Source organism: Aquarana catesbeiana, linkage group LG08 (assembly GCF_042186555.1).
Source record: "Aquarana catesbeiana isolate 2022-GZ linkage group LG08, ASM4218655v1, whole genome shotgun sequence".
Taxonomy (NCBI): Eukaryota; Metazoa; Chordata; class Amphibia; order Anura; family Ranidae; genus Aquarana; species Aquarana catesbeiana.
In genome coordinates this window covers 272,258,110-272,274,980 of record NC_133331.1, presented here as the reverse complement: position 1 = coordinate 272,274,980, position 16,871 = coordinate 272,258,110, and the positions used below count along the sequence as shown (strand labels likewise).

Genomic DNA, 16,871 nt, shown 5'->3' with positions numbered 1-16,871 from the left:
TTTGCTGCTGAAGCCTGTGAAGACAGGCATCTGGACTGACAAATAGAATTTTCACAGCACATTTACCAGCTAGCCAGCAAAAACAAAAAACAAAAAAAAAAACTAAACAATTGCACTAATACAGGTTTTAGTTACAAATTACCAGAAGCCCAGCACAGCACAATAGCAGCTGAGTGTTTCCAATAAGTTATTATTAATTTTATTATAATTATTTAGAAAAGATGTTGAACGAGGCTGACAGAAGTCTGAATGATGTCCTGAGCACCACCATTGCTGGGGGCACAATTGGGGGCACAATTGGGGGCACAATTTTTTACCCAGAGACAACCTCCTGAAAGCAGGATCTGTCCCTGGACACTGGGGATGTCTGCTCTCTCTATTTTAGACAAAACTGACCAAACACTTAAACAGAAGTAAATAACTGCCCTGAATGGCTCCATGCTATATAAAACAATACAAAGATTTGGGCTGGAATTCCACTTAAACTTATTATATATTAAAACTCAATAGCAGATCAGGAGATATTTGGGATGCTTAGTGGGTGATAATATTTTTCCCACATGAAGTAGGTAAATATTTTAATAAATACATTAGATATCAGGTATGTGTTCCTAAGAAAAATGTGACTTTTAATACAAACTTTATTTAGAATTTCTGTGTACTCAACTTGTTTTTCTTTGATTATATAAGCCAACCCCGTTCTTCGTAGTATAGACATTCACCAAAGTGTTCCAGCTATCTACATTCTCAGCACCAACTGAACTATCCGGTAAGTAGATGCTGGATAATTATTTTACTATTAACCACTTCAATATCGGGCTTTCGCCCCTTCCTGCCTTGCTTTGAATGACAATTGCGCGGTCATACAACACTGTGCCCAAACTACATTTTTTATAATTTTCTTCCCACAAATACAGCTTTCTTTTGGTGGTATTTGATCACCACTGGGGTTTTTATTTTTTGGTAAACAAATTTAAAAAGACCAACATTTTTGAAAGAAAAACAAATGATGGGCACCGATAAGTGGCACTGACGACACTGATAGGTGGCACTGATGGGCACTGATAGGCACTGATAGATGGCACTGGAAAGGTAGCACTGATGAGGAGCTACTGACAGGCATTACTGATGGGGCACTGATTGGCACTTTTATGGGCACTGACAGGCAGGCCCAGATTTACTCCCTTTGCCGCCCCAAGGCCGGGACCTTCAATACGGCCCCCCCCCCACACACACACCACCATTCTCATCCTTTATCGATGACTGCTACAATAGACCAGTTAAAAACATACCTCCACACACAAGAACACTGGAAATAACTGGCTTTAATTGTACAGACTGCAAATACTATAATGCGGAAAATGCCTATAATAATAATAATAATAATAATTATTATTATTATTATTATTATACAGGATTTATATAGCGCCGACAGTTTACGCAGTGCTTTACAACATTAGGGCAGACAATACAAGTACAATACAATTCAATACAGGAGGAATCAGAGGGCCCTGCTCGTTAGAGCTTACAATCTAGGAGGGAGGGTCAAGTTATACAAAAGGGTAATAGCTGTGGGGGATGAGCTAATGGAGAAAATCGTGCAGTTATTAGATGGAGGCAGGATAGGCTTCTCTGAAGAGGAAAGTTTTCAGGGATCGCCTAAAAGTGGATAAATTTGGAGACAGTCTGACAGATTGGGGTAGGGAATTCCAGAGGATGGGCGAGGCTCAGGAGAAGTCCTGGAGGCGGATATGGGAGGAGGTGATGAGGGAGCTAGAGAGCAGGAGGTCTTGGGATGAACGGAGATGCCAATTAGGTTGGTATTTTGAGACTAGGTTAGTGATGTAGCTGGGGGCACAGTTGTGGATGGCTTTGTAACTTATTGTTAGTATTTTGAATTTAATTTGTTGGGCGAGTGGCAGCCAATGGAGGGATTGGCAGAGAGGGGTAGCAGACACTGAGCGGTTTGTAAGGTGGATAAGTCAGGCATTCTTGATGGACTGCAGGGGGATAGTCTGTTTAAAGGTAAGCCAATGAGGAGTGAGTTGCAGTAGTCAAGGCGAGAGATAACCAGGGAGTGAATCAGGAGCTTTGTGGTTTCACTGGTTAGAAAGGGACGTAGTTTAGAGACGTTGCGGAGGTTGAGGCGGCAAGCTTAGGAAAGTGATTGGATGTGGGGCTGAAAGGAGAGTTCAGAATCCAGGATAACACCTAGCACCCTGACATGTGGGGACGGGTGGATGGTTGTGCCATTGCTCTTGACAGAGAAGTCAGGGGAAGAGGCACGTGGGGGAGGAAATATTATAAGATCAGTTTTGGACAAGTTGAGTTTGAGGAAGTGGTGTGACATCCATACATATATGTCGGTTAGTAAGTTAGTGATGCATGAAGAGACTGGTGGAGTGAGTTGAGGGGTGAAGAAATAGATTTGCGTGTCATCAGCATAGCATAATACAGTGCACAGTGCAAATCCTAACCAGTACTGCATTTTTTATGATAAATAATAATGATAATAATAGAAATCAGATCCCAGGCAGCATTAAAGGACAGTCCAGCTGTTTTGTACAAAGCCACAAACACACTGACAGCCCTGATCTGTGCCCCTATTGTCACACTCCACAAAACAGCTGGGCTGACAGTCTACAGCACTATGACATTCCAATGCCTAATAACAAAAAGTAAAAAAAAAGTAAAAAAATAAAAATAAAATCTCCAACACAATGCACCTACAACATAGTTGCCAACATTGCAAAAAAAAATATGTGGGACACTTTTTTGTCTGTAGGCGGAGCCGTACAATAATTAGGGGGTGGGGGCATTCGTTTGTAGGCGTGGCTTAGCAAAAAAATACAAATGCGGCGCGCAAAGCGTGGCTTACGTGAAATAGTGGGTGTGGCTTAAATCGGCGTGGCTCAAGAGGGTGTGGTTAGAGTCTGAGATGAATGAGGGATGGAGAGGGAAAGGGGGAGAGGGAAAGGGGGAGAGGGGAATGACGGGACAGCAGCCCCAGATCCTACACAATAAAAATATGTGTATTCTAGAAAGTTTAACAATCAGCAGATAAAGATACTCCAAACACCTGGTGTTAACACTTCAATCATCCCGGCACCATGGTTGTTATGGTGTCAGGATGATTGAAGCGCATTATTTCTATTATTACATTGTAATATAAAATTAAATCATTCAACTCACCATAATGCCGAATCAGTGGGATCCCTGAGCGTGTCAATAGCCACGTCGCCTGCCACCAGCAGAGTCTGCCCTTGCATCAGGTGCTCTCAGCAGAGTCTGTCCTCGCATCACGTGCCCCCGGCAGAGTCTGTCCTCGCATCAGGTGCCCCCAGCAGAGTCAGTATAGACCCCCTCAGTGCAGACTCCCCTCCATCAGTGCAGACCCCCTCAATGCAGACCCCCTCAGTGCAGACACCCTCCATCAGTGCAGACCCCCCTCTATAAGTGCAGACCCCCCGCCTCTATTAGTGCAGACACCCCTCCGTGCAGCCCCCCTCTATTAGTGCAGACCTCCCCTCAGTGCAGCCCCCCTCTATTTGTGCAGACCCCCCTCAGTGCAGCCCCCCTCTATTAGTGCAGACCCCCTCAGTGCAGCCCCCCTCTATTAGTGCAGACCCTCCTCAATTAGTGCAGCCCCCCTCAGTGCAGTCCCCCTCTATTAGTGCAGACCCCCCTCAGTGCAGCCCCCCTCTATTGGTGCTGCCCCCCCTCAATTAGTGCAGCCCCCCTCTATTAGTGCAGACCCCCCTCAGTGCAGCCCCCCCTCTATTAGTGCAGACCCCCCTCAATTAGTGCAGCCCCCCTCAGTGCAGCCCCCCTCTATTAGTGCAGACCCCCCCACTATTAGTGCAGCCCCCCTCTATTAGTGCAGACCCCCCCTCAATTAGTGCAGCCCCCCTCAGTGCAGCCCCCCTCTATTAGTGCAGACCCCCCCACTATTAGTGCAGACCCCCCTCAATTAGTGCAGCCCCCCTCAGTGCAGCCCCCCCTCCTCAGTGCAGACCCTCCCCTCGTTCAGGAGCGGCCGGTGTTCTGCCAAGAAAGTTCCCCTTGGCAAGTAAGGACCCCCTGTACTGCACAGGCGCAGCACTTACGCAGTATGAGCCGGCAGAAATAGCCGAGCTGGGGAACTTTTCGGCAAGACACGGCGGCGCCGTGTCTTCAGTAGAGAGGGGAGGAGCCGTGCAGCTAAAGAAGCCGATTCATTGGTTGCACAGATCGAGCCCCCTTCCTCTCTCCACTAACTGAACACTAGGGGGAAGATCGAGCGGCGGCGCCGGCCGCCATTTTGCTGGAGCCAGCTGCTCCAAAAATAAAAAAAACAACATTCCCGATTTTCCTTATGGAAAATCCAGATTCGGGACAGCCTCCAATCAGGACGAGGGTCCCAAAATCGGGATTGTCCCGGGAAAATTGGGACTGTTGGCAACTATGCTACAAACGACACTGCACAACGTTGCATAGAATGCAAAACAAAACCCAAAAGCAACACATGAAGGTATTTCAAAGGGTGCAAAGCATTACATAAATTGCAACACACACACACAAAAAAACTCCTGCACCCCCCCAGCTCCCCCCTCTCCCTCCTCCTGCCCAAATTCTGCAGCCTAGATCTGGCGATTAGCAGCAAATGATGGCAGAAAAATGCATGAAAATGGAGGCAGGAGTGGATGGGCAGTAGTGAGCTCTGGGCTTGTGTCACAAGAGAAAAAAAAAAAAGTTCCTATGGCTTAGCTAAGTTTTGTTTTTGCACGGATTGGGCTTTTTGTGGGTGCCAGGGATGGTGCAGGGGAGCTACCTGGTGCTCCACAGGGACTGGCACAGGGCACACAGCTCACTGCTTTGCCTGGGAAGCTTCCTCTGGAGGTCAGGAAAATAGAAGCACATACTGTATCCCTTTTTTTGCAAGCCTTGCCTGCCTAGGCAGAGGGGGGAAGAAGGTGCAGCCTTGCTGCCAGAAGGGATCAGTTCTGGGGGAGGCTGTGCTGCCTGCCGGGGGGGGCTGTAAGGAAAGAAAAGAAACCTACTTTTGGTCAGTTTCCTCGCCCTCGCCCTGGATCTCATCTTGTCGGCTGGTGGATTCCTTTTCTCCTCCTTGAGCCCAGAAGCAAGGAACACACTATCTTCATCTCAGAAGCATTGTCAGTTCGGAGCAGGGGAGAGCTGGCAGCCTTAGGCTGGGGGGGCAAGTCCAGTCAAGTGGCCCATTAACACCTTGCCGATCAGCTGCCGTCATTATACGGCAACAGGTTAGCTCCCCGGCACCCACGGCATGACGCTGGAGCCGATGCGCGTGGCCAGCAGCCGCGATATCCGCCAGCGACCTGAGATCGCTCCTGAGAGAGACAGAACGGGGATCTATCAATGTAAACAGACATCCCCGTTCTGACAGGGGAATTAGAGAGAGAGATCTGCTGTTCCTAGTGATCAGGAACATCAATCTCTCTCTACTCCCAGTCACTACACTGCCCCCACAGTTAGAAACACCTCCCTATGGAACATTTAACCCCTAGATCACCCCCTAGTGTTACCCCGTTTCCTGCCAGTGACATTTATACAGTAATCAGTGGGTATTTTTAGCTCTGATCACTGTATAAATGTCAATGGTCCCAAAAAAGTGTCAAGTGTCCAATCTGTCCGCCGCAATGTCGCAGTCCGGCTAAAAATCGCTGATCACTGCCATTACTAGAAAAAAATAAAAATAATAAAAATGTCATAAATCTATTCCCTATTTTGTAGATGCAGACGCTATAACTTTTTTTTTTTTTACCAAAAATATGTAAAAAAATACATATTGGCCTAGACTGATGAAGAAATATATATTTTTTTGGGATATTTATTATAGCAAAAAGTTAAAAGAATTGGTTGTTTTTTTCAAAATTTTGCTCCTTTTTTGTTTGTAGTGCAAAAAATAAAAACCATGACCAAATACTACCAAAAGAGAGCTCCATTTGTGGGGAAAAAAAAGACGTCAAATTTGTTTGGGTACAAAATCACACGACCGTGCAGTGTCCATCAGTGCAGCCTGATCAGTGTCCATCAGTGCAGCCTCACTAATGCAGACAGTGCTCATAAGTGCAGCCTGATCAGTGCCCATCCATGCCGCCTCCCCAGTGCAGACAGTGCCCATCATCAGTGCAGCCTGATCAGTGCCGCCTCCCCAGTGCAGACAGTGCCCATCAGTGCAGCCTGATCAGTGCCACCTCACCATTGCAGACAGTGCTCATCAGTGCCATGTGATCAATGCCGCCTCACCCATGCAGACAGTGCCTATAAGTGTAGCCTAATCAGTGCCGCCTCACCAGTGCCCATCATCAGTGCAGCCTGATCAGTGCCTCCTCACAAGTGCAGACAGTGCCCATCATCAGTACAGCCTGATCAGTGCCGCTTCACCAGTGCAGACAGTTCCCATCATCAGTACAGCCTGATCAGTGCTGCCTCACCAGTGCAGACAGTGCCCTTCATCAGTACAGCCTGATCAGTGCCGCTTCACCAGTGCAGACAGTGCCCATCATCAGTACAGCCTGATCAGTGCAGCCTCACCAGTGCAGACAGTGCCCTTCATCAGTACAGCCTGATCAGTGCCGCCTCACCAGTGCAGACAGTGCCCTTCATCAGTACAGCCTGATTAGTGCCGCTTCACCAGTGCAGACAGTGCCCATCATCAGTACAGCCTGATCAGTGCAGCCTTACCAGTGCAGACAGTGCCCATCATCAGTACAGCCTGATCAGTGCCCATGGAATATGGGGGGTCAGCTGGGGGTGTGTCAGGGTCTGGGTCTGTGTTACAGCTAGGTACTTACTCTCCTTGTACGGCCTCTTCGGAGGAGGTGACAAATCTCAGTCACTTCTTCTCTTCTCTGCCACTCCTCAAGCCAGCGCCCGGTCTTAGCCCACAACTGCTCAGGTCACGTGTGATGTGCCAGCTGCCTCTGAGGCTCCTGGGAGGTGGGAGTTGTAGTCTGCTGTGCTGCTGAATTCCTCCCACCGCCAGGAACTTCAGTGTGGCCAGACTACAACTTCCAGAGTGCAGTGCAGCAGCAGCCAGCCAGTCGGTGGCTAGTACTGTATAACACAGTCACACGCCCCCGGCCCAGCCCGCCCCTGCTCTCCAGGACTAAGAAACTTTGTGGGGGCTATGTTAGTGCGGGGGGTGAGAAGTTGCCGCAGCCCTGAGGCCTGGCCTTGTTGGCCTTGTGGGAAATCTGGCCCTGCTGACAGGTGTTCTTTATGGGGCACAGGCTGGCAGCTGATGGGCAGTGATTGGCAGCTGATGGGTACCTCTGATGGGAGCTGCACTGATAATCAATTTCCTGATTATCATAGCAGACCCCCCTCTGACAGGGAGAGCCGCCGATTGAATGTTAAAATTCTAATTGATTCCAAAAGTGTCTAACGTAGAAACAAACCAGATATTGTACATATTTCTCAATCCTAATTGTAAGCTTGTTAAAAACATTATGAAGTGAATCAGTCAAAGTTTTATTTTGTGTCCTGAAAGAAGGATTGTGGTGCCTTTTTGTTTTTTTCAATTTTGGTAAAACTTTTGTTAAACTCCAATTCCTAAATATCTTATCTTTATTAGGAAATAATACAGTAGAAAGCTAGCATTCATAAGTTATATTACTTATAATGATTAATTATTTTCACATAATTCCAAAAGCCTCATTCACCTTCTCTCCAAACCTGGAACAAATTAAATCACAGAGACCATTATTTGGGGACTCTTCTCACTCATACAAGAAAAACCCTCTAGAAACCATTAGTATAGTTAGTAAATAAATAAAAAAAAAATATTTTCAATCTAACATCCTTTGCATTTTTTTACAATAGCCAACATCCTTTAGCAATGATTGAGTGAGGACTAGCGTGAGTAGTACAGGTGATGCAACAAACATCTCCATTTAAGGTAGACATCCCTGGAAACCATAAACAATGGAGGTTTGAACTTTGGTTCTTGTGAACCAGCTCCAATGACATCTAAGAACCTTCTGTGATCTTCCTTTTGAAGGACTGAGGAACACAATAGATCAGGGCCCCTTAATCATTGTTTTATCCATGAGAAACCAGAACAAGTAAGGTCTGGAAAGCATCAAGCAAATCCATGTAATTAAACAACACTTAACCTGCCCAGAATGGGTGTCAGGTGTACTGGATCTTTTGTGATGGTTTAGAGCAAGCAAACATTGCACCTTTTACTGTATTTTATTGTTATGTGTACCTAACATTAGGAGGCCTTGTGCTATTTTAAGTCATGTTTTCAATGTTGTCTTTTTTGTTCCATGAATCCAGAGCCCAAAGATGTTCACCTTGAAGAAATTCCTGTTACTCCTTTTCTTTCTTGGGGTGGCCTTCTCATCTCCCTGTTATAGAAAGTAAGCATGAATAAGAATTTTCTTTAAGCTTTTAGTGCCTGAGCCTCCCGGGTCTTTAAGAGGTTTAGGATGTAGGGAGGTGGGGCAAGGTTTAAGATCATCTGATTGACTGTTACGGCAGTCACATGATTGGGAAACTCACGAGCGCAAGTAGCGATCAGGAGCTTTCAGTTAGGCGTTGGTAACTGTGGTGGGAGCGCTCAGGCCGTGCTCTCCCGGCACAGCTCTATTGACCCTAATTCACGCAAATATGCGTCCACTCAGTGCCAGTACCCAGGCACCAAAAGCCGGCATATTTGTGTGCGGCCAGTGCCAAGAGTATAAATAAAATTAATATAGGGGGAATATACATGTATATACTGGGCACCAGTTCTCAAAAAGGATATCAGGGAACTGGAGAAAGTGCAAAGAAGAGCAACCAAACTGATAAGGGGCATGGAGGAGCTCAGCTATGAGGAAAGATTAGAGGAACTGAATCTATTCACTCTTGAGAAGAGGAGATTAAGGGGGCATATGATCAACATGTACAAATATATAAGGGCCCCATATAGTGAACTTGGTGTTGAGTTATTCACTTTATGGTCAACACCGAGAACAAGGGGGTACTTTTTATGTCTAGAGGAAAAGAGATTTCATCTCCAAATATGGAAAGGTTTCTTCACAAGAGCAGTGAAAAAGTGGAATAGACTTCCTCCAGAGGTGGTTCTGGCCAACTCAGTAGATTGCTTTAAGAAAGGCCTGAATTCTTTCCTAAATGTACATAATATGACTCAGTGCTAACATTTATAGGTAAAGTTGATCTAGGGAAAATCTGATTTCCTCTCTGGGATCAAGAAGGATTTTTTCCCCTGCTGTAGCAAATTGGATCCTGCTTTTCTGGGGGGGGGGGGGGGGGGGGTTGCCTTCCTCTGGATCAACTGTGGGTATAGAATTGGGTATATGGGATTGTATTATTTTTTTTTTTTTTTTTTTTTATGGTTGAACTATATGGACTTTTTTGTATTTTTTCAACCTGACTAACTATGCAACTATTTAACTATGTATATGCATTGTTTTGCCCACCAAATCATTTTTAATTCTGCTTATTCAGTCGTGGGATTTGCACAGCTCTGCCACACAGCACAATCCAGTGCAAGGAGACCTCATTTCTATCTGCTGCAGTTAGGTTTCAGGTCTTGCCCCTCCCCAGCCTGTGACCGAACAGTGAAAGGATAAGCAGCACACTGATCAGCTCATCTCTGTCACTCTGTTCTCGTCCCCTATAAATATGCTCCTTGTGCTGCTTCTCCTCTTCTAAGCTTTGCTGTACAGGGGCTGTAACAATCTAATACCAGTCAAATTTAGTGATGCATAATGTACCTTTCCACATGCTTCTGCAGCCAAAGGTTCCATCATACAGGTGCATCACAGTTATAGACTGTGCTCATGAAGTCATTGCATTATCACACACTTTACCACAATGATGGCAACAATTATTTGCATTAATGCAATGCAATGCCATTCATAGATACAGTATAACCATAATACACTTTTCAACAGACTTGCATTACAGCTTAGTGTATAGTGGCAAAAAATGGTGCATGCAAGTTAGTTGATTGCTGCTCATTGTGCTATAAAGCATATCCATTGCAAGTGTGTTCAGGTACCATTCACAATGAATAGCACCACATCTCACCAAAGACAGGGTACAGTCAGGCCATTAAGGAGAAGAGTCATGGCAACAGTCCCCTTTCAGATTCCTGTAGCTGGCATTGCAGCTCTTCCTCGAGCACACTCCTGTAGTTAACGCCATTTGCTTCTTTGTGCCTTACTGCCAGTTTAACGCCATATAGTTCTGTGCGTTACTGCCAGTTTAACGCCATTTACTTCTGTTTGTGTTACTGCCAGTTTAACGCCATATAGTTCTATGTGCATTACTGCCAGTTTAACGCCATATAGTTTTGTGCGTTACTGCCAGTTTAACGCAATTTGCTTCGGTGTGTGTTACTGCCAGTTTAATACCATTTACTTTGGGGTGCGTTACTGCTAGTTTAATGCCATTTACTTTGGTGTGCGTTACTGCCAGTTTAACGCCATATAGTTCTATGTGCATTACTGCCAGTTTAACGCCATTTACTTCTGTGTGTGTTACTGCCAATTTAACGCCATATAGTTCTGTGTACATTACTGCCAGTTTAACGCCATATAGTTTTGCGTGCGTTACTGCCAGTTTAACTCCATATAGTTCTGTGTGCGTTACTGCCAGTTTAACTCCATATAGTTCTGGGTGCGTTACTGTCAGTTTAACGCCATATAGTTCTGTGTGCGTTACTTCCAGTTTACTTCAAATATTTTTTTTTATTGATTTTACATGAAGTACAGTATATGAGCATATATATAGACAATGGAATCGTACAAGTCAAGTACTGATACAATAACCGTAAGAGAAATTGAGATGTATGTATGTCACTGTATGTTTGGTGCATTATATTGCAGTATATTATAATGTATCCATGGAGTGTGTCTGTGTACTGTGAGTACTCAAATTAAAGTGCACCAAACACCTCTTTACATTGATTAAAGTGCATCAACATACAGAATTCAGCTCCTGCTTTACATTTGCGTATAAGCACCCTCCCTCCCAATAATGTCTGGGAGCAGAAACAAAGAGAGGCAGACGTTCCCTTGGCACTGCAGCAACAAATGTGTTCACAGGCAATGGTGGACATGGTGGTCAGTCCTTAGGCAGGGCATCATTTCCTCTGTTTAGTGAGTTTGCCTGTGCTATCCAGCCACAGCATGCAGAGGAGGTGGTGGACTGGCTTACTAAACCTTCCTCATGCTCCTCATCCTCTGTCACATAAGCAGAGACAAGTGTGCAGTTCCCAGCAGTTGCCAGAGTGGATAAACCTGCCTCCTTGTCCACATCTATTCCTGCCATAGCCCCAACATCAGCCATTGAGGAGTCAGCTGAGTTATTTGACCACTTTTTCCTTCATGATGCCCAGCCATTACTGGATTCAGATGTTGGTTCTGAGGTTGAGGATGACAGGAACATGAGCCTAGAGAGAGAGAGAAACACTGGTAGACAAATTGGCATTCATGTTCCCCAAGCCACAGCGTATTGCCAAGTTGTCTACAATGGTAATGATGAAGATGGAGGAGACGGAGTTGATGACGATGATGATGATGATGAGGTCACTGATGTGACTTGGGTGCCAGATAGAGCAGAGGAGGAAACTGGAGGTGAGGCGGCACAACCCCAAGGAGGCCGACATCAAGAAAGAGTAGAGAGCAGCCACTCTATTCCATCACATTCTGCAGCTGTTATCTCCCGGCCCACTGCCCAAAGCTCAGCACATCTGCAGCAGATTGCACTGTTGCTATCTGCAAACTGTGTCTCAGGCACATCAAACATGGCAAAAACACCAACCATTTGGGTACCACATGCCTAACAAGGCATTTAACGTCCAACCACTCAGCCCGTTGACAAGAGCACCTAAAAGCCACACAAAAGGGACACAAATCTGTCCCTCCTCCTCCTTACCCACTTCAATCTGCCCCTGCGATACCGAGTCATTACCTTTCAGCTGATTCCACTGACAGGGATGATGGTATAGCACAGGGTGTCCCAGATCCTAACAGCACATCTGCCAGCAGCACACCACCAGTTGTAGACTGTACCCGGAAAATTTCTCTGCCCCATCTGCTGCACCTGGAAAAAAAATACAGTCCCTGCCACCCACATGCCCAGCGTCTGAATGCAAGCTTGTCAAAGCTGTTGGCTCTCCAACTTCTGTCTTTCAGCCTGGTTGATACTGCCCCCTTCCATGAATTTGCACAATGTGCTGTACCACAATGGCAGTTTCCCACTACTTTTCACGGAAGGCCGTTCCATGTCTCTACCATCACGTAGAAGGGGATGTTCTGGCATTGTTGGGCAAGACAGGCAGGGAAAATTTCATTTTTTTGGCTTTATAAATGCAATTAATGCTGCAGCAGATTCTAGACATGGTACAGATCTGCCACTTTACAGGTAGACTAAGGGGACCCCACAGGGCCTATATTGGAAGGAATTTTTCATTGTTTTGCTTTCACTTTCAAAATAAAAAAATCACTGCTCATTTAAAAATGACGTTTTTTACAAACTTTTTTTTAAATTGATACATATCCCCCAGGGCAGGACCCGGACCCCTATAACCATTGTATGCCCAATTACTTGCATGTAAGCCTTCAAAATGGGTACTTTGGATTTTTGATGTTCGGGTCCTATTGACTAATGGGGTTCGTTATTCGGGTCCGAACTTTCGTGGTGTTCGAAAGTTTGGTGCAAACCGAACAGGGGTCCGTTTGGCCCATCCCTACTCTCAATGCCCCAAACTGTAAATGTCTGGGGTCATTGTTGTGTACCTGTGCGAAATGTCTAGATACATTATGTTTCGGAAAGCCTTTTAAAATGTTTTGGACATATTCCCTAATCCTGACCATAAGGGGCCTCTGCGTCCTTCCAACATACTGTAAATTACAGCTACATTGAAGAACGTATACTACACCCTCAGTATGGCAGCTGATAAAATCTTTAATGGGGTAATTTTGTCCAGTATAAATAGATATAAAATCTATGCATTTCAATTGTGGCTTCTTAAAATGTTGACAAGCGAAACAATATTTACAGGGATAAAATCTTTTTCCAGTGAAGAAAGTGTAACCCCTAATTGTGGGTGGTTCAATAACGTTCTTCACAATAATATCTCTCTCTCTCTGGTGCTCTGTTATATACTATATTTGGTTTATCCGGGAGAATACTATTGAGGTGTCTGTCACTCTTCAATATACGCCAATGTCTTTTTACTAGTTTTTCTATTTCTCTACATTGGATGTTATAATCCAAAACTAAAAAAGGAGCTTCAAATGTTTGTTGATGGTTATTTTTATTTTATAACATTGCTGTTCTATCCAAATTCTTGACAATATCAATCTGATTTTGTATGAATCCATTGGTGTAGCCTTTATCCTTAAACCTATTGCCTATAAATGTTGCTTGAGTCATAAAATAATTTTCATTCGTGCAATTTTTCCTGATCCTTACAAGTAGGCCTTTTGGGATATTAAAAAGCCATGGTTGAAATGACAACTGTTGATAGGGAGATAACTATTGGCATTGTTTTTTTTTTTTAAATCTGTTTTGGTAGTTAGTTGATTCCCTACTAGCGTGATATCAAGGTCCAAAAAACTGACCTGTTTATCACTGATGTTACACATGAGTTTAATATTTTTAACGTTGTTGTTTAATCTACCCAAAAAATTCTCCAACGTGTCTTTACTTCCATTCCATATGATGATCAAGTCATCAATGTACCTTTTCTAACAGGTCAATTCAGTCGGGGAGTTGGTATATACCATACTCTCTTCCCATTGTGCCATAAAGGCATTAGCCACACTTGGTGCAAATTTGGCTCCCATGGTGATACCCATAATCTGTTTATAATAAGCTTGATTATGCCAAAAGTAATTATACTTTAAATGGCAAGCCATGCCAGTGTGGACATACTCTACGGACCCCCCGCTATACAGCCTGAATGGATGCCAGTGGTTATCATCTTGCAACAGCATTATTCAATGCAGGATTTAATTTAAAAATCCCCTAGTTGCATACATTGTGATAATCTTAATTTCAAAAGTACAAGCTGCTTGTCTGTATTTTATCAAAAACTTCGGAAGGACCAACTGATCTGATTGCACCCCACTGGGTGAAAATTACTTCAAGGGACTAGGTTATACAAAACCTCTATACTTGTCATCTACTGATAATAATATATTTGCGTAGCCTCGCTATAATACCACCATTTTTTGGTTCTTGATCATGATGCCACCTATCTGATGCAGAATAATAATCCTCCTATATAATTACCCCTGATGAAAGGACTTTGAACCTGAAACGTGTTGGGTACTGATAGAACAGTACTGTATTGGACAGCGGAAAGTTACTACCTGACATTGGAGCAATACCACTCTGTATATGTATCAACATATTATGGGTACTAGACATTGTTATGTATGTAATTGTCTTTTGTCAGTGTTTGTTTTATTGACCATCACCTGTAGATGATTTTTTAAGCAGAGTCTTTTTGTCTTTATGTAGTAAAATACAACTAATTTTTTACGAAATCTCTAGTGTCTTTGTCAAATTAAAGTCCCATAATTTTTTTGGGGGGTACAAACCCTTTTCCGCTATCTATTTCTAATCTATTATGGCTGCAATCTTCTGATAATAAAACAATCACTAATCCTGTTACCAAACATTCTCTTACTATTTGGAAAAGATTCGAATCAACAAACGGCCTACAATCTCCACATATTCCACTTTTATTGTTCATTAAAAATCCCCTTTTCTACCCTGCCTGGACCTTTCCTAATTTCTTTAAAGCCTGGACCACTTCTAAATTAACTGGACTACATGATCTGATATCCTTGACTTCCCTTATACTGTTCCCTGACTTATGTGAAAGACATGGACTTCCAAACTCAGAACTATTTAGATATCTACAAATAAAAAAAAAATAATACACCCCATATCCAAGGAAAATATACACTTGATAAATTATCACGTTTTGAAAGCATATACAAAAATGATCCCCATGCAAAAGGACTTATTTTGACCCTCTATGCCCAACTCGCTACTAAGCTTGATTCTGATCCACCCTCATATGTAGCTAAATGGGAGGCTGATCTTCGCTGCAAGCAACCGAATGGGACAGCATCTGGAATACTACAAAATCCTCTTCACAAAACATAATTGCTTTAGAAACCAATTATAAAGTGCTTACACGCTGATACTTAGTCCCTGCCAGAATTGCAAAATTTGCCGCTGTAGTGATCTTGGATCTCACCTTCATACCTGGTGGAATTGTCCAGTAGTCAAAAGGTATTGGAGATATAGATTTTTTATGCTTTCAACCTTATTTGCATTGTCTATACCTCTAGATCCTTTGATAGCGCTCTTAAATCTAAAGCTGACAGTACTTTCACACTGCCAATTCAAACCTTTACAACAGATTACTACAGCTGAGAAACAAACAATAGCTAAAGCCTGGAAATCTAACAATTTGGTATTAAATGAAACCAAGCATAGAATCAATCAAGCTATGGTTCATGCCAAAATAGAAGCTATAGCTCAAGACAAAATAAGTTACTTCAAAAGTATATGGCTCCCTTGGATGACTCACTATCTTCCATCAAATTTTGATGAAGCCCTGTTGATGCCTTGATAATTATACTCACATACTAACTCTCTCTTCTATAGCCATATGATTATTAACACACTCAGCCCTGGGATTCTTCCTATCGCTTCTCCTTTTTCTTTTTCTCTCTATCTTCTACCTTTCTTTTAATTATACCTTTATCTTTTTTTCTTTTTTTTTTGTTTCCTTTATGTTCAAATAGCAATACTTTTGTATACTCTACTTGGTTTCATAAAATCATAGATATAAGCTCCTGGAAGCTTTATAACAGTGATAATCCCTTATCACTCTTTACTGATGCATATTTTAGTTGTAACTTTTTAATTATCTAAGGCTTTATTATATCTTTATTATCCATTATAGAATCCAGCCTCTATTGACCAAACTATAAAATGTTATCTATACCACTAATCCTAAAACAGACTATGCAAAATAGGCTACTTTCAGTTAAATTGTGGAGCAATAGTTGTTTATTATACCTTGACATGTTATTTTCTATCACTGCTTTTGAACCTATCTTTGTGATTTGTTAAACTTCAATAAACAAATTTGACAAAAAAAATTAAAAAAAGATTGTGGTATCCCGCTGTGCGGTATGCATTTTGAATATTTATGTCATCATAGCATAATAGTCTGTAGTATAGTATAATAGTATGGCCTAAAAACATGCATTTTTGTTCCCAGTGAAATACAGTTTTTGTGTAATAATCAATGCTGTTCTATTTAATGATAACTGTGTCTTCTTCTAGGAGGGATGCAGATGGAGAAGGAAATGAAGAAAATAATGGGGAAGTTAAAATGGAGGGCATAAAAAGAGCAACAGCCTGGAGAATTCCACCACCTGGGATGCAACCAATTATCCCTATTCGGATAAGACCACTTTGTGGAAAACGATAAATCTTGAATTGGAAGTCATCTAAAGCGGAATATTTTTTAGCTTAATGATAAATCTCTAATAAAAAATAAACATATCACATGTATAATAACTCTCCATGCTTATTTAATCAACACATGAAACCCATAATGGTATTAAAAACCCTTAGGTATAAAATAATTCAAGTTAAGAGAACTAGACATGTGCACTGCCAAAAAAATTGTTCATTTTCGTTTCATTTGTTTTTGTTTTTTTTGTTTTTTGGGTCATTCATTATGACCGAAATTCATTATTTCAAATAAATTTGGACATTCGAAAATCCGAAAATAAGAAAGAAAATTCGAAAGAACAGAAATCCGAAAATAAGAATGAAAATCCAGAAATTAGAAA

At 42.8% G+C, this 16,871-nt stretch overlaps 1 long non-coding RNA gene across 1 annotated transcript; it reads left to right on the top strand.

Annotated features, from left to right (window-relative positions):
- The first annotated feature begins 658 nt into the window (after positions 1-658).
- Positions 659-16,593, top strand: LOC141105396 (uncharacterized). The gene is made up of 3 exons (XR_012235587.1): positions 659-769; positions 8,305-8,387; positions 16,357-16,593. It is a non-coding gene; the product is annotated as an uncharacterized lncRNA (long non-coding RNA).
- The last annotated feature ends 278 nt before the right edge of the window (positions 16,594-16,871 follow it).